Source organism: Stenella coeruleoalba, assembly GCF_951394435.1.
Source record: "Stenella coeruleoalba genome assembly, chromosome: 14".
Classification (NCBI taxonomy): domain Eukaryota; kingdom Metazoa; phylum Chordata; class Mammalia; order Artiodactyla; family Delphinidae; genus Stenella; species Stenella coeruleoalba.
In genome coordinates, this window is record NC_137160.1 from 80,516,420 (window position 1) to 80,541,475 (window position 25,056).

A 25,056-nucleotide genomic window follows, 5' to 3' on the forward strand; every position below is an offset into this window, starting at 1 on the left:
AATATTACTGAGGGCCTACTGTGTGTCAGCCACTGTGCTAGGCCCTGGAGATAACAGCAGTGAACCAGAAAGAAATTCCTGCTCTCCTGCTGCTACATTATACACACACCCACACACCCAAGTGTTGGCTGTGTGCCTCTGACTGGACCTCTCTGAACCCCTGTTTCTTCATCTGTCAAATTGGGAGCAACACAGTATCTACCTCCTAAGATGGCTGCAAGGAGTCCTTGAAAGGGGACTCAAGGTGAAGATCTGAACCTAGAAACTGGGGTTCTTTCTGCCACACCCCACTCCATATCTCCAGGCCGTGGTGCTGACCCTGCAGCCGATCACAGCAAGACAGCCCAGACGGCACAGACTGGGTGCCACTGCACCGGCTGGGAGGGTGCTGTGCACACATTTGACTTTCTGCATATCACAGGGTCCTTGGCACCTATACACCGTAGGCACTTTGTACACAGTGGGCAGAAGGGAAGGGAGAGGGGCCACGTGTGCCCTTGGCCACCACGCTCTGCCAAGAAATCCACACCTGTTGCTGAAGCGGAGGGTTTTACCTGCATGTGTGGGCGACCTGTCCTCGGTTAAGCCCTCGGCCACCCCACGCCTTGACACAGGTGAGGCCAGCACTGTCCTCACAGGTTGGGGAAACCAGATGCCAGACCCAAGCTCCTGTCCCATCCACGAGACCCCGTGTGACGTGCCCTCGCACCAGCTGCCTCCGGACAACTGCCTCAGGTGTCCCTTTGCCCTGCCTGCTCCCAGTCTGCTTCCAATCTCACTCAAGAGAAGCCTCCCCTGAGCTCACTGGCGACTGAGTCCTGAACTTGTCTTTCAGCACACTGGTCACGTGCTCTCATTCAATAGCAATGATTGTTTAATTAGTGAGTACCTCCCCACCAGACACTGAGCTCCACGTGCCAGGAGCCACTCCCAGCTCCATCCCCAGTTCCTAGCATGCAGCAGGAGCCCAGTAAATGCCTGCTGGATGAATGAATGTAGGAATGCAAGAGGGCGGCTGGATTTGCAGCCTCTGGCTCCTCTGGCAGATGTGTGGCGGCCAGCACCCACCAGTGACCACCTCTTGCTGGGCCAACCCACCTCCTGGGCACCCAGGCCTATCCGTTTGCCTGGAACACCTGACCCTGTCCACCCATGTACATCAGAGTCCTGAAGCCCAGCTGCAGGACCAAACCCTGGTAAGAGCCTTCTCAGAACAGCTGTGCCTGCTCCAAGCTCCCTCCCTGCCCAGGCAGTGGCTGGCAGCCCTCCTCACCAGGCCCCCTATTCCAATTCTCCATAAGAAGAGCGGTGTGCACTCAGCACATGCTATACCTCAGGCGTTTTTCTAACTGCTTTTGCAAAACATCAACTCTCCCAAGCTTCGCAACAGTACTAGGAGGTAGGGCCAATAATTGCTCCCATTTTACAGGTGGAGAAACTGAAGCACAGAGGTCCCACAGCTAGCGATTAATGGGAACCCCACACACAAGGCCCCCCAAAACACTTGATCAATGCCCAAATGCACACAAGGAAGACGCACTGCCCAGTGAATGTCCATCCAGAGGAGGGGATATAGAGGTCTCATTCAGCTCCTGCTGGAGTCAGGAGGCCTCAGCTCCTCCGTCCAGGTCATAAACCCACCAGGTGGTTGGAAAATAGCCACAGGGTGAAAATTTTAAAACATCAATAAATGACACTATTTCACGCTTTCTACGTGCCCTGCTCTGTGCTAAACACTTTGCATTTATTCACTTATTTATTCCCCACCAGAGTGGGCAATCCTAGCATTATGCCCACTCTATGGATGAGAAAGCCACGGTGCGGGAGGAATGGCTTGCCCAGGGTCACGGGGCCCTCGAGGGGCAGAGCTGCAATTAGAACCCGCTCGCTCTGCTGGAAGCGCCAGCTATACATGAGCAATACTGCCTACTGTCCATCTCCCTCAGCCCGGGGGTCTGCCCCCAGCAGGCCGAGGGCCATCACACTCCTGCACACTCCGCAGGGCCTGGTCAGAGCTGGTGCTCCAGAAATATTAGTTGCATGAATTAATGAACTCCTAGGGTTGAGGCAGGCTGCTATTTGACAGTCGTACTCTTGGAATCACGCTCCTGACCTTTGTGGACTGACAGAAAAGGCTGAGGGGCTCCGAGAAACCCACCACAACAGATGACCTCTCTATGGTGGAGCTACCAACCAAATCTGGATTCACATCCTAATTCTGCCACTTCCTCGCTGTGTGATGCAGAAGAGAGGGCTTCCCTCTCTGAGCCTCAGTGTCCCCATCTGTAAAGTGGGCTAATGTACTTGGCATTCACTAGGAGCATTCTAAGAACTGATGCCTGAGGGGTGCTTGGCACAGGGCTCAAGAAACAGGTGGCTGTTGCTATTTTATTACTATTATTGTTAGAAGAGAGGAGCGCCTGCTACAGAGAATGTCAGACCTGCCTGCTGCAAGAAGCCACAGGCAGAGCCTGGCTTCATGGGCTGGGCCAGGCAGGGAGGGTCACGGGAGCCCGAACACAAGGCCTTCTCAGGGGTGAAGCACTGCTCAGGCAGCTCCGGGCAGGAGCTCCAGGCAGGAAGTCACCAGCCAGAGCACTCAGCTGTGGCCTGTGCCGGGGAGGGGGCCATGGCTGGGAGGTTTCCTGGCCGGGGCAGGCAGCCAGGCCACAGGAAGGTGGTCCCCTCCTTGGGCCTTGGCCCAGGTGGAAGCATTTATTGAGTGTTTACTATGCGCCAGACACAGAGGAAGAGCAATTGATCAGATCACGCCAACCCTGGGAACAGGGCCTAAAAGCTCTTGGTAGGAAGCAACTACTAATCACCTGGGGGTTCCCAGGAGCCCCCAGGTTTCAGCTAGGGGGTATAGGGAGTAGAGGGATCTTTGGGGCATTTCTATCCCCTCCAACCCCCCCACAGGAGCATCTGGGAGCCTGGGCGGCCACAGGGATGAACAGCCTTCCACAGAGAGGGGCCTGCAAATCCAGGGGGTCCCTCCCACCTTCTCATCCTGGGCTTTTGGGGCAGGGAGATCTGCTGGGTAAGGGAGTCGGAGTCCAGGATTTCCCAAAATCCCACATCAGGGCGAGGGACGAGGATGATGTGACGTGGAGCAGGAAAATCAGACCGCATCCCAGCAACCCCCTGCCAAGTCCCCATGGCAAACACGTGAAGACGGAGGCGGCGACCTCTGTGCCCATCCTGGGGCTCATGTCAGGGTGGGGGTGGGTCTGCCTTTCAGGACCCCAAGTTTAGAACAATTGTGTCCACAGAGTCCCTGCTCAGGGCAACCTGGTGAGGGCTTTGAAGCCTTCGCCAGCACCTGGTGTCCCCTGTTCAAGCATATACAGCCTACACCAAGCCGGGGAGAGTTCAGGCTCTGAAGGGCTGGCAATCCTGGCTCTGAGTTGTGGGGCTCACTCTAACCCAGGACCCCAGAGATCGAGGCTCATCAGCCTCTCCTCTATCCAATCACCCTGGGTAATAATGTAATCTTGGGAAGCTAATATTTCCTGTTTAATTATCAGGCCCAGGTGCAGAGAAGGCCTTTACCCACCTGTGGGAATTTCACCTGCCAAGGCTTGGGGAGAATATTTTAAATCGTGATAAGTGAAGTTAAAATGAGCCAGTCCAGAGCCTCCATTCTCCCCCAGGTCCACAGCTCACAGATGTTTGGGCAGGAAGTCTTATACCTTCAGAGGGAGACACCTCCTCCAGGGAGGCCTCCAAGTTCACTCCAGGCTGCTGTAAGCATTTCTGCCTTTCCTACCCACAGCACCAACTTCTCCAGGAGCCCAGACCCGCCCCCCCCAACCCCATCCAAGGAGGCCCAGAGAGTTGAGGGGATTCCAACACACACTGCCTGGCAGGAGGCCCACTGCCCTTTCACACCACTCGAGCTGGCCAGACTGTGTAGAAGCCTACAGGCAGTACAGACCAAAGGTTCTGGGGCCCTGGGGAGGCTGAGAAGTGGGTTCTGCTCTAGCCCATCGGGCAGCCAGGGGGCCGTGATGCACTCTCGCCGGGGTCACCTAGTGCCTGGGGACATTTATCACACCAGCACAGTCTGCCAGAACAGGAAATGTCCTCTGGCTTCCTCTGCCCCCACCCTCAGCCTGACACCCTGGCCAACAGCCTTTGGGAGGTGGGGAAAGCCAGGGCCACCGAAGAACAGGCAGAACTCTCTAAGCCACCCCCATCCCAGCATGTGACTTCTTCCTTTAACTGCCCTGGGTTGAGGGGAGAGAGGGGAAGCCTCTCAGTCAGCTCTGCACACCCCATGCCCCCAGACGGTGTTGCTTCCTCAGGATATCAGGACGGGTGCCCTCAAGCCCTCCTGCAATCCTCTCTCCACACTCATCACCCTCTCGGGGCCTCTCCTCCCGCGAGATGACACCAGAGTGCCAGCTCTCAAAGGACAGATCCCATGCCGAAGGCCCTCCTTTGTGTCCACTCCCCTAATTGCATTTCCAGTTCCCCAGCCCCTCAAGGCCAAGGCCTCCCCGTCAGGCACCCTTGTGAGTCAGCTCCCGGGTGAGCAGGGCACAGACTTCCTCCCTCCCAGGCCTCCCTGGGGACCCATGGGGCAGTGGCAGGCTGCCCTTGGCCAGCCGGGATGGGGGCCCACATCCGGGCAGGCCCCCAGGGGCTCCAGGCCTGGTTCATGAGGAAGCCTGCAGCCCGGCCCCCCTAGCCGACCCCTGACAGGGTGGCGTGGGAGGAAAAACCTTCCAGCCATCTGCGCAGCTGCCGGGTTTCCGGGCGGGGTGGGGCCGGGGGACGCCAGGAGGACTTGCTCTCCTGGGGAAGTGCCCCTTGCCCCTGCTGGGAGGAAGGATGCTGGGCTGAGCAGCCCAGTGGTGGCCAATGGGACCCCGAAGCCCCAACTGAAGAATGCTGGTCGTCCAGGCTTTGGGGCCCAAGTAAGTGGGTGTCCAACTGTGGTTTGGACCTGCCCAGTCCCCGAGGGACTTCAGGCCCCGGAAGCCAGGGAGCTGAGGCACAGGGCTCCTGGGTCCAATTAGGACTGACTCAGCGAGTGACCCCAGCTGAGTCACTTCCCCTGGGCAGCCTGCCCGCCTCAGTTTCCTCAGGGAGGGCGGGTAGCTGGGAACAGGGTCTGGCTGGGAACAAGTAACTTGTATTACACCTCTGGACTCTCCAAGGCAGGCTTCTCTGTCTGCCAGATGGAAGCAGCTTCCTGCTCCGCCCAAAGACGCTGAACACCCGGGAGCCCCTAGGGCCCATTTTCCCAGGAAACCTGGCAATTAAGTGGCAGCCCCCCTCTTGGGCATTAACAGCGTAGCTCTTATTGAGCACTGACTGCATGCCAGGCACTCTGCATGCCTCTTCTCAAAACCCTATTAGTACTCTCATTCATAGATGAGGAGACCCACAGCTCAGAGAGGTTAAGGGACAAGCCCAAGGTCACATGGCCATAGCAATTATACCCAACATAGTTTGAGTCCCTACTCTGTGCCAGACTCATACACTTCACGTATGCACTCACATGCAGGCTCACATACCCGGGAGAAGCTGGGACTCTTGGCCCCCGCTGGGCAGGTGCGCCCCAGAGAGTTCAGGTAACTTGCCCAAGGCCTCACAGCTAGAAGCTGGCAAAGCTCAGATTTGGCTCCAAAACCCACGCTGCTACTGGGAGAAGTGAGAACTGAACAGAAGAGACCTCTCATTTTAATAATAATAACAACAACACTATCTATTATTAATTGAGTGCCAAGGCCAGCACTGAATGCTTTATGTGCCCTGTCTCCCCCACTCGGCATGGGCAGCGCTGGCACTAGCAGCTGGGCGGTCCCTCCAAGTGTCTCCAGCCCTGCCCCCTCTGCCCTCGGGGAGACTCCATCCAGGAGGTGGCACCGCCAGACCCAGATATCCAAGGGTCCGCACAGGCTGAACTGCTGCAGGGCTACCCAGCACCTGCTCGCCCAGGCTACCGCCATATCTGGAGTGGCTCTACAGGATCTAATTTGTATTAGAAAGTTCTGTTTATTGGAGAAGGATCAAGCCCAGGGTTCAGAAGAATGGGGGGGTGGGGGGGTGGGGGGGGTGGGGCGAGTGGATCTGGAAGGAAAACGAGCAGAGCTAACATCCAAAACAAAAAGGATAATAACAACCTCATCCTTATTACTATTCCTCCTCCTGACCAAGCCACGCTAAACACTCTGTGAATTCACTCATTCGTGGTTCCAATGGCCCTAAAGAAGTAGGTACTATTATCACACCCATTTGACAGATGAAGAAACTGAGGCTGGGGTGGTTAAGCAAGGCCATATAGCCAGGAAGCACCATCACTTCATCCTGCCTGGGTCTCCAGAATTCTTCTCCCAAACACTCAGGAAACCCCAGAGCTGCACGTGCAGGTGGTGCTCAAGGGATGCTGATGAACAAACATTCCACAGCCAGTAACAATAACACTAATTGTGGTAATGATGAAAACCACCACCACCACCACCACCTCGAATTGAACCCTTTCAATGCCAGGCTTATTACATACCCTACCACAAACCTATTATTACCCCATTTCACATAGGGGAAACTGAGGTTCACAAGTATCACTGGCCCATGCCCTCAGCAGGAAAAAAGGCAGTGAGGGAATGGAACCTAAGCTTCCAGGACACTCCTCTGCCGCTGCTGAGCCCCTGAAGGTCCTCAGACGCCAGAAGCTGATACTTTAGTCCAGCCCCTTCCCAGCTGGCTGCCTCTGTGGCCCATGGGGACTCACACAAGTTCTAGGAATGTTCACTCTTTGGCTCGGAAGGATTTTTCCCTCCCAGAGGGGGGTTGTGGGAAAAGGCTCAGAAAACGTGTATTAAAAACCCTTCCAACTTCCCAAAACAGGCCCTGGCCTCTCATCTGCTGACCCCAGCCTGACAAGGCGGCCTCAGCCGGCTCTCCCCCCCTTTAGAGCTGGGTCTCTGGCCCCCGCAGGCCCCGGAGAGCCTCCAGGGCTGTTTCCGCTCTGGCAGCCAGGTCAGCGATGGGAAACCCAGGTACAACTCGCACCCACAACCCCGGAGATCCATACACCCACAGCCCTGACAGGGGCCCCAGGGTTGGACTGTAAATGGGGATGGGCCGGCTGCCCCAGCTGAGCCTGGCAGTTGGTGGGTGTCAGAGGAGGCTCATCTCCCAGGCCAGGGGGTGCGGGTCAGATCTCTGCCCCTCCTGACCCCAAAGCTGGACCTTGGCCCTTCAGACTTGGCCTTGCCAGGCCCTCTGTTCCGAAGCCCCCTGCCTGTAGCCCAATTTCACTTCCTCCCACTCAGTCCAGCCTGGCCATTCCCCTCCCTGGAGGCCCCCAGCTGCAAGCAGTGACCTCCTCATCTACATCATTGTGGCCCGGGAATGGGGAAGAGAAACAGGAGAATGAGGAAACTCAGGAAAAAAAGTGGAATGGCAGGCAGGCCCCCCCCCCCCCCCCGCCGCAGTTCCTCAAATGCAGTCCCCATTGCCCCGAAAGCCCCCAGGAACAGAATGAGGGAAGGGAGGGGATTTCTGCACCAGGCATTAAGGGCCTCTGAAATACCTTCCCAGCCCTGCTGACCTATTAAGCCAATGACCTGTGTCCCAATTTTTTTGGTGGGAGGATTCCCCTGGAGCCCCAGGTCCAGGGTGGGAGGGTACCAGCCCAAAGACACCTGAGCTGTGAGAGCCCTAACCCTTTTGAAGCCCCAGATTCTGTAGCATGGGGGTGCCTGGGCCACCCCACCTCCCTGATGCAGGGAATGGGGAGAGGGGCTTCTGGAATGGGGGGAGGGCTCCCCTCTTAGCCACACGGCCTGGCCTGGGAGAGTGGGGAGGGGCCTGCGCCCCACTCCAAGAGAACTCTTCCATTCTCATGGGCTCAGTTTCACTACTTTCACTTTCAAGGTACCAAGCCGGCCCCCCCCGCCCCCCTCCTCACCAGGCGCAAGTTGACTGGCTGGGCTACGTTAAGAGGCGGACTGGGAGTATTAGCCATACCCTCTCTCAGCGCCTCCCCCACTGCCTCAACTGCCCCATTACATCCCCAACACGTGTGTGGCTGGGGGTGGCGGCTGGCAGGGTGTCACAGGAGCTGGGGAACGGTCACCCCTGAACACCTCCATCTGAGTTAGCTTCAGGACAATATTTTAGGCTGTTGTGGGAGTGCGCAGACACTGGGCAGAACTGGACACGGGGCCTCCTCTTCCCCCATTAAAGCCCTCCCAGCCCCGGAGGAGGGGAGCGCTGGGAAAGGCGGGCTTACCTGAAAGAGAGGGGGTCCGGGCCCGGCCGGCCCATGGCGTCACGCGCCCCCGGCCCCCCGAAATCCCTAGGGGGCGGGAGGGCCCCCGCCCCGGGCGCGTTCTCTCCCGCGCGCCGGCTCCTGGCTCGCGGCTCGCTCGAGCTGGGCTCAGGCAGGAAACCCGGGCTCGGAAAATGGCCAGCGCCTCATCATTTCCGCCGCCAGCGCTTGACAGTTGCGGGAGGATGCGCCTCCGGGCCGCCACCGGGGAAACTTTGCTGAGGCCGCCGTCTCCACCGCGGGCCGCGACAGTCCGGGCGGGCGGCCGGGCGGAGGCGGTGGCCCGAGCCCATGCCGCCCCGCGCCGTTATGTAAAGAGGAACCGGCTGTGCGAGCGAAGCCCGGCGGGGGAGGGCGGCCAGGCAGGGGCGGGGCCAGGGGTGGGCGGGGCCACATCAGGCCCCGCCCCAGTCCGCCCGTGAACCAGACTTGGCAGGGGGCGGGGAGAAAACAGGACCAGGGGCGGGGCCAGACATCGCCCCGCCCATCAGCCCTGCTCCTCTGCGACTGACCAGGTCCTGGGGTCTCAAAAGCCAGCCCGGGGAGAGGCGGGGCCTTGTAAAGCCACGCCCACAGATCACCCTCCCGATTTCGTAGCGCTAAACCTAAAGAAGGGAATGAACGGCAGGAGGGGCGGGGCAACCTTGGCCCCACCCACCTAGCGCCAGGGGCCACCGGGTGCCTCCACGCTGCGGGGGCGGGGCCAGATGAAGGAAAGGCGGGGTCTGAGGGCGGGGCCGGGCCGAGGCGCCTGGCCTCGAGGGGGCGCGACCCTGCCGACTCCCTCCTGCAGGGCCTTATCTGCGCGCGCCGGGCCGGTCAGTGCAATAGCGACCGCAGCTTTCATCATCACCCGGGGAAAGATCCCAACCCGGCCCGGCCCCGACTATCCGCGACTGTACTGAGCAGACCCCCATAGCGCCACCCTCAGCTCTGCTCTTGTCGCAGCCCATGCCCCTATAGACTGGCCTCTATGGGCCCATCCGTCCCCCAACTCCAGGAATGCATCTTTCTCCAGGAAGCCCTCCCAGATCGCTTGCTCCCGTAGCCTCTGGGCCTCCCTCTCTGCTCTCCCCGGGGCTACTTTCATTTTATCTATGGGCCTTATGTGGGGTGAGGTTCACAGAGGGGTCCCCACTAGCCTGAGGGGGAGCATACACCCAGCCAGCCCTTCCCCCAACACATGGGAGGGAGGGGAGAGAGGAATGTCTGCTCTTCTCTCCCTCCCACAACAGGAAACAAGTCGCTCACACCCCCAGCTTGCAGGGGCCACATCACCCCTTTCCAGACAGCACACTCGTCCATTCCCCTGCCTCCCCTCTTACTAACCTTGGGCAAATGACTTGACTTCTCCGTACCTCAATTTCCTCATCTATGAAATGGAAATAAGAGACGCATTTCACAGGGTCATTGTGAGGATTAAGTGAGTTAATGCATTAAAGCACTTAGCAAGGAGCTCTGCCCAAGGGAAAACACTGCTACATGAGTGTTTGTTAAACAATCAGGCCTGAGTCCTGCCGCTGGAGCTACAGGAAGGGGTTCCCCCAGAAGGTGGGGATTTCCAGATTTCACCCAGATGGCGGAAAGGGGCCTGTCGACTGTAGGATCCTTAGAGTTCAATAACCTTGAAGGAACCGGCCACAAACATGTGCTTTCCACAGATATGTGTGTCAGGCATGGTTCTAGGTGTTGGGGACACAGCACTGAACAAGACAGACAAATATCCCTGCCCTCATGGGCATCCCTTGTCCTCAGCTGACATTCTGTGAGGGGACACAGAGCATAAATAAATAGGTAAATGGGATAATGTACTACGAAGATGACAAAACAGTTACAGGATGGAGAGTGCTTCCCAGGCTATCTTAGACTGGAGGCTTGGAGGACCTCCTGAGGAGCTAATATTTGGGATGAGACCACCTCTCCCCTCCACCCCACGATAAGAAGGATCCAGGAGTGATAAGGAACAGCAAGTGCAAAGATCCTGAGATGGGAATAAGCTTGGTGCCTTCAAGGAAAGTCAAGAAAGCAGTGGTGATGCCTAGACTGATAGATGGGAAGAGATGAAGGCGGGCCCATCACATGGAGACTTGAAGGTCCTGGTGGCAAGTTTGGGAATTATTTTGGGAGCAATAGGGAGCCATGGAGGGTTTTGCACAGAAGGACCTGTTGAGCTTTGCATTCGAGCTGCAGTGTCTGAGTTGGCAAGACACTGAGGTGCCCCAGTGATGTTCACACAGCAGCTGAGGATGGGGGGCAAAGGGAGTAATTTATCGGGGAAGCCTAACCTGATCACCCCATATTACTATCTCTTTCTTATACTTGCGGAGACTGAGGCCCAGAGAGAGCAATTACTTGACTGCAGTCACACAGCTGCCAGGTGGCGCCAACAGAGCAGCCAGGTACACAGCAGTTGTCAAATGGTTGCTGAAATCTGCCAGCCACAAGCACTTTCCCTCTCACAGCAGCTCTGCTGACTTAAATGGAGACTTGTGGCTCTTCCCCTTTTTAATCACAGTGCAAGCCTTCTCTCGCGCCAGATTTCTCTGAGGCCCAAAGTGGTTTCCTTTCTCGTTTAATTTCTTCTCACCACGCGTCCCCTCCAGAGTCCACTTTCTTGTTTCAATGCTCACCGCGATCGAGACTTCTCACTCTGTTTTTGTTTCTCCTTAGAAAGGCAAAGCGTTTGCAGCGAATACCCCTCCACCACCTTGCCCTAGATTTAAGAGCATCACGGCTCTGGGCAGCGATTTCATCTTCTCCGCGGGTAGGCTGCCCGACCTTGGCTCCTCCCACTTCACAGGTCATTGGGACCCAAAGGGAGAAAGAGGTTTATTCGAATTCCCCGGAAACAAGCAAAGCGGTCCTGGGGGAGCAGACCGCCCTTCCTTCCGACCGTGAAAAACGCTGAGTTGGAGCGCACCTACTTCCTGCCAAGTTCCAGGGGTCAGAGACTCTCAGGACTAATAACAGTAACAAAACAGTAGTCAACAACTATTAGTAAATGCTTATTCGGACTATTAGTAGTGATAGTAACAGCTGATATCAATAACAAAACAAAGTTAGCCAGTACAGGGTTAATAATAAAAGGATCAATAGGGACATCCCTGATGGCGTAGTGGTTAAGAATCCGCCTGCCAATGCAGGGGACACCAGTTTGATCTCTGGTCTGGGAAGATCCCAAATGCTGTGGAGCAACTAAGCCCGTGCGCCACAACTACTGAGCCTGTGTTCTAGAGCCTGTGAGCCACAACTAGTGAGTTTGTGAGCCACAACTACTGAGCCTGTGTGCCACAACTACTGAAGCCTGAATGCTCTAGGGCCCGTGTGCCACAATTACTGAAGCCCACACGCCTACAGCCTGTGCTCTGCAACAAGAGAAGCCACCGCAATGAGAAGCCCACGCACCGCAACGAAGAGTAGCGCCCGCTGGCCACAACTAGAGAAAGCCTGCTCCCAGCAACGAAGACCCAAAGCAGCCAAAAAAATGAAATTAAAATTTAAAAATAAATAAATAAATAAAAGGATCGATAACAATAAATATAATAATGTAACAATAGTTATTAGGTTTAATTAATAATAACACTGTTAACTATTACAGGATTAATAGCAAATACAAAATAACAATAGGATATTAGTAGTAATAATATAATAATAACAGTTAGGTCTAAGGTTAATAGTATTAATAGTAGCTTATAATAATAATGGTGATAGGATTAATAATAATAAATATGAAATAACAATAGAATAGTAATAAGATTAATAATCAATGTAATATCATATTAACAGTTCTAGGTCTAACAATAATAGCACTTAATAGTATATTACATATTAATAATAAATATAAAAATAACAGGGACTTCCCAGGTGGCGCAGTGGTTAAGAATCCCCCTGCCAATGCAGGGAACATGGGTTCGAGCCCTGGCCCAGGAAGATCCCACATGCCGCGGAACAACTAAGCCCATGCGCCACAACTACTGAGCTTGCGCTCCAAAGCCCGCAAGTCACAACCACTGAGCCCAAGTGCCACAACTACTGAAGCCCATGCGCCTAGAGCCCGTGCTCCACAACAAAAGAAGCCACCGCAGTGAGAAGCCTGCATGCCACAATGAAGAGTAGACCCCGCTCACCGCAACTAGAGAAAGCCTGCGCACAGCAACAAAGACCCAACACAGCCAAAAACGAAAAAACAAACAAAAAACCCAATAGGCTAGAATAGGATTAATAGGTACCAATAGGGCTTCCCTGGTGGCGCAGTGGTTGAGAGTCCGCCTGCCGATGCAGGGGACACAGGTTCGTGCCCCAGTCCGGGAAGATCCCACATGCCGCGGAGCGGCTGGGCCCGTGAGCCATGGCCGCTCAGCCTGCGCGTCCGGAGCCTGTGCTCCGCAACGGGAGAGGGCACAACAGTGAGAGGCCCGCGTACCGCAAAAAAAAAAAAAAAAAAAAACCTAATAGATATAATTACAATAGCTAATGATCTAGGATGAATTATAATGTGATTAAGTTTTTGAGGCTTGCTTCATGCCATATATTCTCTACCAGTGCTGACAGATGGAGCTTTCCGTGATGATGGAAATATTCTATCTGTGCTGTGCAATATGGTCACCACGAGGCTACCGAGCACCTGAAATGTGGCTAGTGTCACTGAGGAACTGAATTCATAACTTTATTTAACGTTAATGAATTAAAATTTAAATAGCCACACGTGGTTAGTGGCTCTGAATGTTTTAAGTATGTTAACTCATTTAAATCTCACATCAGCCCTGGGATAGGTACTATTATTATTATTATCCCTATTTTATGATGAAGAGACTGAGGCACTGAAATATTGAATCATTAGCCTGATAAGAGACTCTCCCCACTTCAAGGGCAGGAAGCCATCGTCTGAGGGGGCCCATAATTAAGAATGAAGGCTCTAGGGGTCACTCAGACAGGTTTAGAATTGAGTGTTCAGCATCTTCTTAGCTGTGTGATCACTTAGACTCTCTAAGCCTCAGTTTCCTCATCTGTAAAATGGGAACAATTACAATTACCTCATTGGGTTGTGGGGGAGAATTTGATGCATTAAGAGCTTGGGAGTTTCGGTGGCACTTCCGCAGAGCATGTGCTCAATAAAGAGTGTTGATTATAATCTACAATTGGATGTGAGTCATACATCCCTCAAGGGTTGTGAAGAGTGGTGGCCACAAATGAGGACACTGAAGCTTGAGAGTCAAGACTGTTGCCCAGCCAGTGAGTGGAGGCCTTGGTGTCTGCATCTGTAAAATGTGCTTCTGCAGACTGTTCCCTCCCTACTGAGAACAAGGTCTGGGCTGCAGGTGGGGAGGAGGCCTGAGTGGCTGGTCTGCTCCCTAGTTGTGTAATGGCTTGTATAATTGCCTGAAGGTTTATATCCCCCCAAATTCATGTTGAAATCCTAACCGCCAAGGTGATAGTATTAGGAGGTGGAGCCTTTAGAGGTGGTTTGATCATGAGAGCAGAGATGTCAGGAATGGGATCAGTGCCCTTGTAAAGAGACCCTCTAGAGAACCCTCTCTGCTTCTGCCACATGAGGTTACAGCTAGAGGACACCACTTTTGAATCAGAAACCTGGCTCTCACCAGTCACTGAATCTGTCAAAACCTTGATCTTGGGCTTCCCAGACTCCAGAACTGTGAGAAATAAATGTCTGTAGTTTATAAGCCACCCAATTTATGGTATTTTGTTACAGCAGCCCAAACAGACCAGGACAGAACATCGGTACCAAGAAGCGGGGGTTCTGCTGTAAGAAATACCTAAAAACGTGCCAGCAGCTTTGGAACAGGGTGATCGGCAGACACTGAAAGAGTTTGGAGGTGCGTCCTAGAAAAAGCCTACACTGCCATGAACCCACCATTAAGGGTGATTCTGGTGAGGGCCCAGAAAGAAAAGAGGGATGCTGCAGAGGCCTGTCCAAGACAATGGAAGAACGACCCCACAGGCCTTTCGGAGCTCATCAGGGCTGCCCTCTCATCACAGGCCCAGAGCGCAAGGGCCTGGGTGGGAGGAGGATTTCGGAGGAGGGGCCTTCGCTGCAGGGCTCCGCTCTCCGCACAAGGTGGGGGGACTGGGCACCGCTCCCGCAGGCCCCGAGCAGTGCAGCACACGCTGCAACTAGCCAAGCTTCGGCGGGCGTGGCTGCCTCCACCCAGACGTCGGAGGGGCTGTGGAGGCACCAGCCAGCCAGAGGGCCGCCAGCTGGGTGGAGCTACCTGTGCGAGGTTCCAGCCCAGGAGAGCCCAGCAAAGCCATGGGAGCATAGAATCTTGGGGCCCAACTCCTGTCCTGCAAAGTTCCGGGGGCAAGAAGACCAGCCCGTGTGTCCAGGAGGCAGGCCAAAGAGGATTATTCTGGAGCCTTAAGGTTTTGGACTTGCTGAGGCCCTTTCTTCTTTCCTATTTCTCCCTTTTGGAATGCGAGTGCCTGTCCTATGCCTGTCCCGCCACTGTCTTTCGAAAACACATAACATGTTTGACTTCACAGCTGGGAAGGAATTTGCCTCAGAATGAATCATACCTTAAGTCTCACTTATAACTGATTTTGGTGAGACTTTGGGCTATAGAATTTTGGGTTGATGTTAGAAGGAGTTAAGCCTTTGGGAGCTCTTGGGATGGAATGAATGCATTTTGCATGTGGGAAGGACGTGCATTTGGGGAAACCGGGGGCAGAATGCAATGGACTGAATGTTTATGTCCCTCCTAAATGGACTAAGACAGGTGGTGCTGGAGCTTTCCAGGCCTGGGTTTTTATCCCAGCACTACTGTGTTACTTCTAGCAAGAGACTTCCATTTTCTGAGCCTCAGTGTCCCCAGTCTGTAAAATGGGCATCATAGTAGTGGGTAAAGGAAAGTGAAATTGTGTAGGACATTTAGTCCTTAGTGGGCACTCAGTGAATGCTCTGTATCTGATTGTTATCGAGGGATAACTGGATCTCACTGGGCTCCTCACCGTTCCTCAAATATGCCTTCATGTTCCCACTTCAGAGCCTTTGCACTGGCTATTTCCTCTGCCCAGAATGTCCTTCCACCAGATGTTTCCATCCCTCACTTCATTCACTCCCTGGAGGTCCCTGACCACCAAACCTAGAACAGACTCCTCCCCACTGCTGTCACACTCTATCTCTGGCTCTGCTTCTTTTTCTTCCAGCACCTCATGAGGACACTCAAAGGTGCAACCCATGTGGTGAGGAACTGAGGCCTCCTGCCAACAGCCAGGAAAAAACAGAGACCCCCTGGCAACAGCCATCTGAGTGCACCATCTTGGAAGTGGATCCTCCAGCCCCAGTCAAGCCTTCACATGAAGGGAGCTCAAGCCCATGTTTTGACTACAGCCTCATGAAAGATCCTGAGCCAGAAACACCCAGCCTAACTGCTCCTAAATTCCTGAAATCATATGAAATAATAAATATTTACCATCTCAAGCCACTAAGTTGGGGAGTAATTTGTTACATAGCAATAGTAAACTAATACAGAGCTCAAGACAGCTCTAGGGGTGTCCAACCACCATGTTCCCCACCCATCAAGGTCCAGCTGAGGCTGGAAGGTTCAGAAAAGGGCATCCTTGGTCAGAAAAGAATTATGTAACTGGGCCCTTCCTCTTTCCTCCTCGGCTGTCAGAACTCTCAGGGCTAGATTCCTGGGTTGGGGTCTAATCTGCTGAGCCCAGGTGCCTGATGCCATCTACACCCCCTGCTTCCTTGCCAAAGATTTAGTTCCCTTTTCTGTCCTCCCAGTGCTTTCTAGTCTAAAATTGCCCAAAGGGACTTCCCTGGTGGCGCAGTGGTTAAGAATCTGCCTGCCAAAAAAAAAAAAAAAAAAAGAATCCGCCTGCCAATGCAGGGGACACAGGTTCGAGCCCTGGTCCGGGAAGATCCCACATGCCGCGGAGCAACTAAGCCCGTGGGCCACAACTACTGAGCCTGCGCTCTAGAGCCTGCTGGCCACAAGTACTGAAGCCCGTGCGCCTAACAGCCTGTGCTCCGCAACAAGAGAAGCCACCGCAATGAGAAGCCCGGGCAGCACCCGCCCCCCACGACCGCTCGCCACAACTAGAGAAAGCCCGCGCGCAGCAACAAAGACCCAACGCAGCCAAAAATAAATTAAATAAATAAATTTATAAAAAAATAAAATTGCCCAAAGTCCTTGCTTAAAAAAGAAGTCCAATTTTTATAATCTGGACTCCTCCAAAAGTGTGTGTCCAGCTGAGACCATCACCAGCAATATTATATCCCTCCACCCCCTCCCCACTGTGAATTGTTTGCTATGAATTTCCCTACTTTTCAGATGATGAATCTGAGACATAGGACAGTGAAAAAAGCCACACAACTGGCAAGTGATTGAAGCAGCTGGTCTAGACTCAGGTCTATCTGATTGCAGAACCGCAGCTCTTAACTACCTACTATAACCCAAGTAATAATAACGGTGATAGTAAAAACAGAATTAACTATTATGAGAGCAGTATGTGCCAGGCATCATTTTGAGGATTTTCTATGGGTTTAACGATCCCAGCAAACTGTATGGAGAGAACGTTGTTTCCCTCCATCTGACAGAGGAGGAAACTGAGGACGACAGAGGCGAAGTATCCTAGCCGGTAAGTGTCCCAGCACTGATTTACACTCAGGCTCCAGAATTCAGACCTTGACCAAAATCGTCAGCGCCGGCCCCGCACCCCACGCCCACCCCAAGGATCCCCCAGCCCAGGGAGCCGTGAGCCGCCCCCTCTTCCGCCCAGGGAATCTGGTTTCTGAGGGGAAGTGACTCAGTGGCCTGGGGCACCGCAGATAATTATTCACTTCCAATCCCGGTAATTAAAGGTCCTAATGGCTCTGCAGAGAACGTACAACCTAGTTATTCCAGCGATCCCCACCCCTGCCCGGGGATCAGCGTGGGGCGCACGAACTTCCCCTGCACGAGTTTGGCCGGAATCCCAGGCGGCGGCCTCACGGGCTGCAGCGAGTTTGCTTGATGCTCTGGCGCTCCCTGGTGGCCCTAGGTGGTGGAGGGCTGGGGAGCTGCTTCCTGGGCAGCCTTAGGCCCTCCAGTCGAGCTGGTTGTCCACCTACTGGACCCCCTACGAAGAGTAGCCCCCGCTCGCCGCAACTAGAGAAAGCCCACGCAGCAACGAAGACCCAACGCAGCAAAATAAATAAATAAATTTATAAAAGTAGCATCAAAATGTTAACTAAAGTTATAGACCTCAAAGAATTGAAAACAGGTACTCAAACAGATACTCATACATGAACGTTCATAGCAGCACTGTTCACAATAGAAGGTGGAAACAACCCACATGTCCATCAATAGATGAAGGGACAAACAAAATGTGATCTACCCTCAGCCATAAAAAGGAGTGAAGTACTGACACATGCTACAGTGTGGATGACCCTTGAAACATTATGCTGAGTGAAAGAAGCCAGACACGAAAGATCATGTTGTGATTCCATTTGGATATGATTCCATTTACGTGAAATACTCAGACTAGGTAAATCCATAGAGACAGAAAGCAGGGCCTGGGAGAGGGGAAGACATGGAGAGTGACTGCTCATGGGCACTAATGGGTATGGGGTTTCCTTTTCGGGTGATGAGAACGTTTTGGAACTAGACAGAGGTGGTGGTTACACAACACTGTGAATGGACTAAGTGCCACTGAGTTGTACTTTAAGGTGGTTAATTTTATGCTATGTGAATTTCATCTCAATTTTTAAAAAAGTAAAGAAAAAGTGGTGGCTAAAGGAGCGAGGATTTGGAGGGAGTTTGGAGATGTGCCCCTCCTATTTCTCCTGTTACCCATCCCCCCATCCCCCCAGGCTGGTTTTGACTCCAAAATGGGCTGCTGGAGGCTGGGAAGTTGCTCTCTTACCCCTGTCCTGGCAGAAGCTGGGGATAGTCCCACTCCCACGGAGGATGCACGGGAGTGTGGGCCACTGCTCACCTGCAGATCAGCCAGGCTGGCTCCCTGATCCCCGTCAACGTGCTGTGGCCACGTGACCACTCGCCAGCATCCAGTAATTGAGCCTGGCCTCAGGGTGAGCCAAAGGAGCCACAGGAAGCTTGTCCAGCAGGGGCGCTAGAATCAGAAGGGGCCGCAAGGCAAGCAGGTCCTCTCTGGAGAGTAAGACCTTGAGATACATAGAGAGGAGCAGAAAATGGCTAGAGGGTAGGAAGAAAATGGAGCCACAGGGTAGGAGGAACCTTGAGGGCAGAGGCTGCTGGCTAAGGAGGCTGACGTGTCCTCTGCTATGAGGGCTATCAGGACCATTAACTACCCAGACTGAAGGGGATTATCTTCAGAGCCTCAGGCTGCCTGTCACTTCCCTTCAGCCACTGGGGAATCAGATCACCTCAGGCTATTCCCAGGCCAAGAGCTGGACTCTGGGGCCAGCTGCCTGGGTGCACCTCTGGGCTCTGCCATGTATGCTGGCTGTGTGACCTCGGGCAAGTTACTTCACCTCTCTGAGGCAGTGGGAGCCACAGGGCCAAGGACAGGAGGAGAGGCGAGGAGAAGAGGAGGGAGGGAAGTGTTTGGCAATACTTTTTAGAAACAGAAGCAGGGAGCTGAGGGCAGAGGGGTGTGCAGAGAGCAGCTGAGCCACACACTTCCATTGTCCCCAAGCTGGGCTCCCTTCACTGCTGAGATTGGTAGCCATCAGGGTGGCTGCCTGACTTACCCTTGTCATGGTGATATCAGGTAGCACCTGATTTTCCATGCAATCTCGGTTCAAGCTGTTCCCTGGGGCTGATCTTCCTCTCTCACCCCCAATGATTGGTTCAAGGATGGCCAGGTCAACCCAAAGACCCAGTGAGAATCAGTTTCAGGCTTGGGCAGAACAGTCTGATAAGAAAATGACTCATTCCATTCTCCTGGAGCTGGGAGGACATGAGCTCAGAGCTTCCAGGGGCCATGTTGCCCGAGAATGAATCCTCTCAGAGCAAAGCAAAACCCAGAGACTGGGAGAAACTGAGTCCTGACGATAATGGCTTTGCACCTAGATCCGGCCACACTGGAAAGCAATTACTCTTAGACTTCTCAGCCATGTGTCAGTTAATTCTCTCTTTGGCTGACACCTGTTTGTGTGCAGCTTTTAGCCACTTGGCAACTAAGAGAGTCCTTCCAAGCACCTATGGGTCCTTCTAGTAACCAGATCACCCACAGGTCCCTCATGGGCCACTCATGCCTGAAATAGGAGACTAGGATATGGTCCTGGTGTTGACTGGAGCACCAGAACATTTCCCATATGCCCTATTACCCACAATGCCCTATATTCTGATTACCTTACCCCAAATGACACATTTCCCAGGTAGGGACCTAGTTGTTTTAAAATTTTCTATTACCCAAAGATGTTTGAAGTGCCAACCAAAACTTGTGAGCAGAAGGGGATAACACCTAACAATTATTGAGCACTTACTACGTGGTGGTGCTGTTCTGCGAGCTTTATATTATTACTCAGAGGGGCAGCAAGGCATAGACTCAAATTCCGGACTGCCTGGATTCAAGTCCACTTGCTCATTGTGTGAGTTCAGGCAAGCTATTTCAACTTGCTTTTAAAATTTGTAGAATGGGGATGGTAAAATTACTTCTAAGCATTTTCATGAGAAGCAAAACACACAGCAAGTGCTTAGTAAACATTAGCTATTATTCTTGAAATCCCTCATAACACCTTATGAGATGGGGCACTGTTACTTCTTGTGATTTACAGATGAGGAAACCAAAGCACAGAGAGGTGAAGGGACTTGCCGAAGATCACACAGCTTGAAAATGGCAGAGTGGGGACTGGAAGCCACTTAAAACATGAAATCCATTAATTTCCAGCTCAAAGCATGGTCACAGGTTGCTTTATAAGTCTGGGGCTTCACAGGACAATGCAAGATCTCCCCCTGCCCTTCTGTAGTCCCGGATGTGGCTCAGGGACCATACCCGTCAGCCTCCCCTCCCTTCAGCCCCACCTGACCAGAAAACATATATAAATATACACACTTAATATACATACCAAAGGCAGCCATTCTGGCCTTCTGGGAAGGGGTGTGATTTATGTCTTGGAAGGGGCTATTAGTCCTGTGAGTTTTGCTAGGGCAGTACTGGGATAGGTTTCTTTGGACTTGAACAGGAGGTGGCTAGGTGGTTAGGAATAGGGGCTTTAGAATCCAATAGGCTTGGGTTGTAGTCCTAGCTCTGCCCCTTCCTGTGTGACCATAAGCATGTCACTCCACTCTCTGAGCCTTGGTTTGAGGATTCAATATGAGGGTCTGTGTAAAAGGAACTTGGCCCTGGGCCAGTATGCAATACAGCTTGGTTATTAATAAGGAACAGGTGAAACTCAGAGGAGGTTTAAATTGCTCCTTTGGGAGAAAGCATTCAGGAACCACCGGGGGATCTGTGGCCCTGTGGCAGACAGGAGGGTTTGGGGAGGGGGGATGAGAGGCCCCATAAATAATAGAGGGGAAGAGGAGTCTGCAGTGCCACCTTTTTTTTTTTGGCTGCGCAGCATTCGGTATCTTAGTTCCCTGACCAGGGATTGAATCTGTGCCTCCTAAATTGCAAGTGCAGAGTCTTAACCACTGGACCACCAGGGAAGTCCACAATGCCACCTTTTAAGACAGGGCTCTCAGCTCCTCCCTTTGATGCTAGGGAATGAGATAGCAAGAAATCCCAGGTCTCCACGCCTTTAGCAAAATTCGTCCATACTCTGGACCCCGGCTCTGGGCTGGTGGTGCACAGGTTTTGTCCCAACAGAGGAGGGGGGCCCTTGAAGTCAGGGGACTCTGGCCCTTCCTATCACTCCCCCTCCCCCATGACCCTCCCAGTGTGTGGCCTGGGCTGACGTGTTTGTGGCGGAGGACAATTTCAGTTCCTTCTTGGGGCTGGCTGGTCCTGCGCACTTCTGCGGTGGGGCAGCCACTGTGGAAGGAAACTCTGCCTCAGACCCTAGCTTGGACCACTGTCTTCCCCAGCAGGTGGCGAAGCGGGGGGAAAGGATCAGTGGAAAGGGTTGGGAGCCCAAGATCTGGATGCAAGATGGCGGGTCCTACGGGCACCTGCCTGGGAGGACTGGTTCAGGCCGAGTCACGTCCCAGTCACCCAGCACCTACTAGGTGCCGGACACTGTGCCAGGAGCTGGAGATGCTGCAGTGAACAAAGCAGACAAAATTCCCTGCCCTCAAGGACCTACCTTCTCCTGGTGGGAGGAGGGGGTATCACAGGTTAGGCAGAGCCATCAAACCCAGGTATGCTGCCTACAGTTGGCTTCTCCCGGTTCTTCTACCTCATGTACCTTCTCACCTCACCTCATTTCCTCAGCTTCCTGAGAAAAGCCCACAGGTTTCCCTGATCTCACCTCTCCTCTCGCTCTCTTTGCTCCAGCCACACTGGCCTCCTTGATATGTTTCCTGCCTCCGAGCATTTGCATTTGCTGTTCCCTCTGCCAGGAGTGCTTTTCCCTCTGGATATCTGCATGGCTTGTGCCCTTATTTCCTTCAGGTCTTTACTGAAAAGCCGCTTCTCCAGGAGGTCTTCCCTGGCCCCTCCTAGCTAAAATGGCAACCCCACCATCCTCATGCACAATTCATATGCTCTTCCCCTGCTTCATTTTTCTCTTTGACTCTTAACTTCACCTAATGTACCGTACAAATGTTGCTTTATATTTTCCCTCTCTGGTAAGGGAGGGCAGGAGCCCTTGTCTTTCATTTTTACCAGATAATTTATTGAGGTGAAACTTACACGACATAAAATTCACCATTTTAAAGTGAACAGTTCAGTGGCATTTAATACTATGCTGTGCAATCATCACCTCTATCTAGTTCCAAAACATTTTCATTGCCCCCAAATATAACGCTGTACCCACTAACCAGTCACTTCCCATTCTCCCCTCCCCCTAGTCCATGGCAACAACCCGTCTGCTTTCTGTCTCTATGGACTTATCTATTCCGGATAATTCATGCACATGGAATCACACAGCATATGGTCCTTTTGCAACTGGCTTCTTTCACTTAGCATCATGTTTTCAAGGTCCATCCACATTGTGGCATGCATCTGTAATCCATTCCTTTTTATGGCTGAGTAATATTCCATTGTATGGATGTACCATATTTTATTTATTCACTCCTCTGTTGATGGACATTTGGGTTGTTTCCACCTTTTGGCTACTGTGAACGGTGCTGCTACGAACATGAATGTACTTGTATGTCTTTTTAGCTTGTATCCCTGGTGCCTCAGAAAGAGTAGTGCTCAATAAATACTGGTTGAAAGAATGACTGATTGGAGGAAACAACGGCATTTGACTCAGCAGGGTGGGGTTGGGGGGTCATATGCCTTCCCAGAAGGGGCGATGGCTGGGCGAAGGCTTGAAGCACCAGCCCTGGAAGGGGATCAGCACGTGCAAAGGCCCAGAGCATGGTGCATTCTGGGAACAGAGAGAAGCAGCTGGCCAAAGCTGAGGGAGTGGGGATAGGAAACCATGCATGAGGAGGCTGGAGGGGGAGGTAGAGACCAGGACTATAGGGCCTTGTCACTCAAGGGGAGGAGTTTGGACTTGCTCCTGAGGCAGTAGGGAGCTATGGAAAGGCTCTGAGCAATGGAGTGCCATGACTCGATTTGACTTAAGTTTTACTAGGATGCCTCAGTGGAGAATGGATTCGGAGGGCACAGAGGTCAGAGTGACAGAAGGGAGACCCGAGAGAGGGCTATTGCCGACATCCTGCTGAGAGAGAGATGGTGGTAGCTTGGGATGGGCAAATGGTGGCCGAGATGGAGAGTGACAGACTCGAGACATGGTTTGCAGGTAAATCATCAGGACTGGTAATGGTAGCCACAACCCAGTTCTAGTTGTCAAATTCCCCTTTCCAGTCCTTCTGAATCACTGTCCCTATTCACAGTAGCCAAAAGGTGGAAACAACCTAATGTCCATTACAGATGAAAGGATAAACCAAATATGGTACATCCATACAATGGAATACTATTCAATCATAAAGGAATGAAGTACTGATAAATGCAGTAACACTGATGAACCTTGAAAACATTATGCTAATTAAAAGGAGCCAGACGCAAAAGGCCACATATTGTATGATTCCAATTATATGAAATATCCAGAATAGATAAATCCATAAAGACAGAAAGTAGATTGGTGGTCGCCAGGGGCTGGCAAGAGGGGAGAATGGGCAGTGATTGCTAATGGATGTGGGGTTGTACTTTGGAGTGACAGACACGCTTTGGAACCAGGTAAAGCTGGTTGTTGTTCAAAACTGTGAATGTATCAAATGGTACTTGAATCGTTCATTTTATTTTATTTTTTGCTGGTGACTTTTAAAATTTGGGAGCTGTATCTTTTTTTCTTTATTTTCAGCTTTGTCGAGGTGTAATTGGCAAATAAAATTGTAAGGTATTTAAAGTATACACTGTGATGATTTGAAATACATACACATCATGAAAGGATTCCTCCCATCTAGTTAATTAACATCCATCACCTCCCATATTTGTGTGTGTGTGAGAACATGTAAATTCTACTCTCTCAGCAAATTTCAATCATACAATACAGTGTTATCAACTAGTCACCATGTTATACATTATGTTCACTTTAAAATGCTTAATTTTTTTTAATGCTTAATTTTTTAAAATGAGAATTTCACCTCAATTAAAAAAATAAATGATAAGGACTCCAAAAAAAAAAAAAAAAAGAAAGAAAAGATGCCAGGCTCTTGGTCTCAGATTTCTGCCTTTTTTGCCGCTGTCAACCCTTGCTTCCAGTATAAGGGGTTCTGAGAACCAAGACTCATAGACTTCTGGGAAATTTTCCCCACACCAAGGACCAAATGCCCATGCGCCTGACATTTTCCTTATCTGGCTAACACCCAGATTTGGGGAAATTCCAGTTTGCCTTTCCTGTCCAAGAAATTATGGCATCATCAGGTACAGCTGCATCCAGGGGCTCAGATGATATCAGATATCATCATGTATCTGTCTCTCCCTATGCCATGGGTCTTGGCCCTACTTTCCTCTGTCCTGGCTTCACTATCAGGCAGGCTCTAGAATTCAACCACTTCTCTCCACTTCCACTGCCCCCACTCTGCTCTTAGCCACTATCATCACTCACCTGGCCTACTGCAAGAGCCTCCTCCCTGGTCTCCTGGCCTCTACCCTTGCTCCCTACAGTCCATTCTCCCCACAGCAGCTAGGAACAGCGTTGAACCTAAGACAGAGCATGTCCCATCTTTGCTCAAAATCCTCCCATGACTCTCCATTCCTCTCAGAGTAAAAGCAAAATCTTTTCCACGATCCACAAGACTCTAAGCAACCTGGCTTTGCCAATCATCTCTAACCTCGTTTCCTACTATTCTTCCACTTGGTCGATCGGCACCAGCCCCACTGGCCTCCTCCCTGTTCTACAAACATGCTCAGATGGTCCCACCTCAGGACCTTTGCACTTGCTGTTCCCTCTGCCTGGGACATCCTTCTCCCAGTTATCAACATGGCTCCCTCCCTCACCTCCTTCAGGTCTCTGCTCCTCAGAGAAGCTTTCTCTGACCACTTTGTCTAAAATTGCACTCACAGTCTTTCTACCCCACTGCCACGGATTATAGTCTTCCTAGAGAGAATCACTTCTAGATCTCATCTTATTTGTTTGTTGATTGACTCAAGGACAGCACCTGGCACAGTGCCTGGCACACAAAGGTGCTTAGTGAGAGGCTGTAGAATGAATAGATCATCCTGGTCTGTCCTGTTTCTCTCCTGCTCTCAGGCCAGGACTGGACAGTGATTGAGTCCTG

At 52.3% G+C, this 25,056-nt stretch overlaps 1 protein-coding gene across 5 annotated transcripts in view; it reads right to left on the reverse strand.

The window, feature by feature from the left end:
- SH2B3 (SH2B adaptor protein 3) overlaps nucleotides 1-8,631 on the reverse strand; it is a 36,830-nt gene extending 28,199 nt beyond the window's left edge. For all 5 annotated transcript variants that reach the window (XM_079942859.1, XM_079942858.1, XM_079942856.1 and 2 more), the window contains exon 1: nucleotides 8,249-8,631. The gene's annotated coding sequence lies outside the window, so the exon portion shown is untranslated. The remainder of the gene's footprint in view (nucleotides 1-8,248) is intronic.
- Between the last annotated feature and the right edge of the window lie 16,425 nt (nucleotides 8,632-25,056).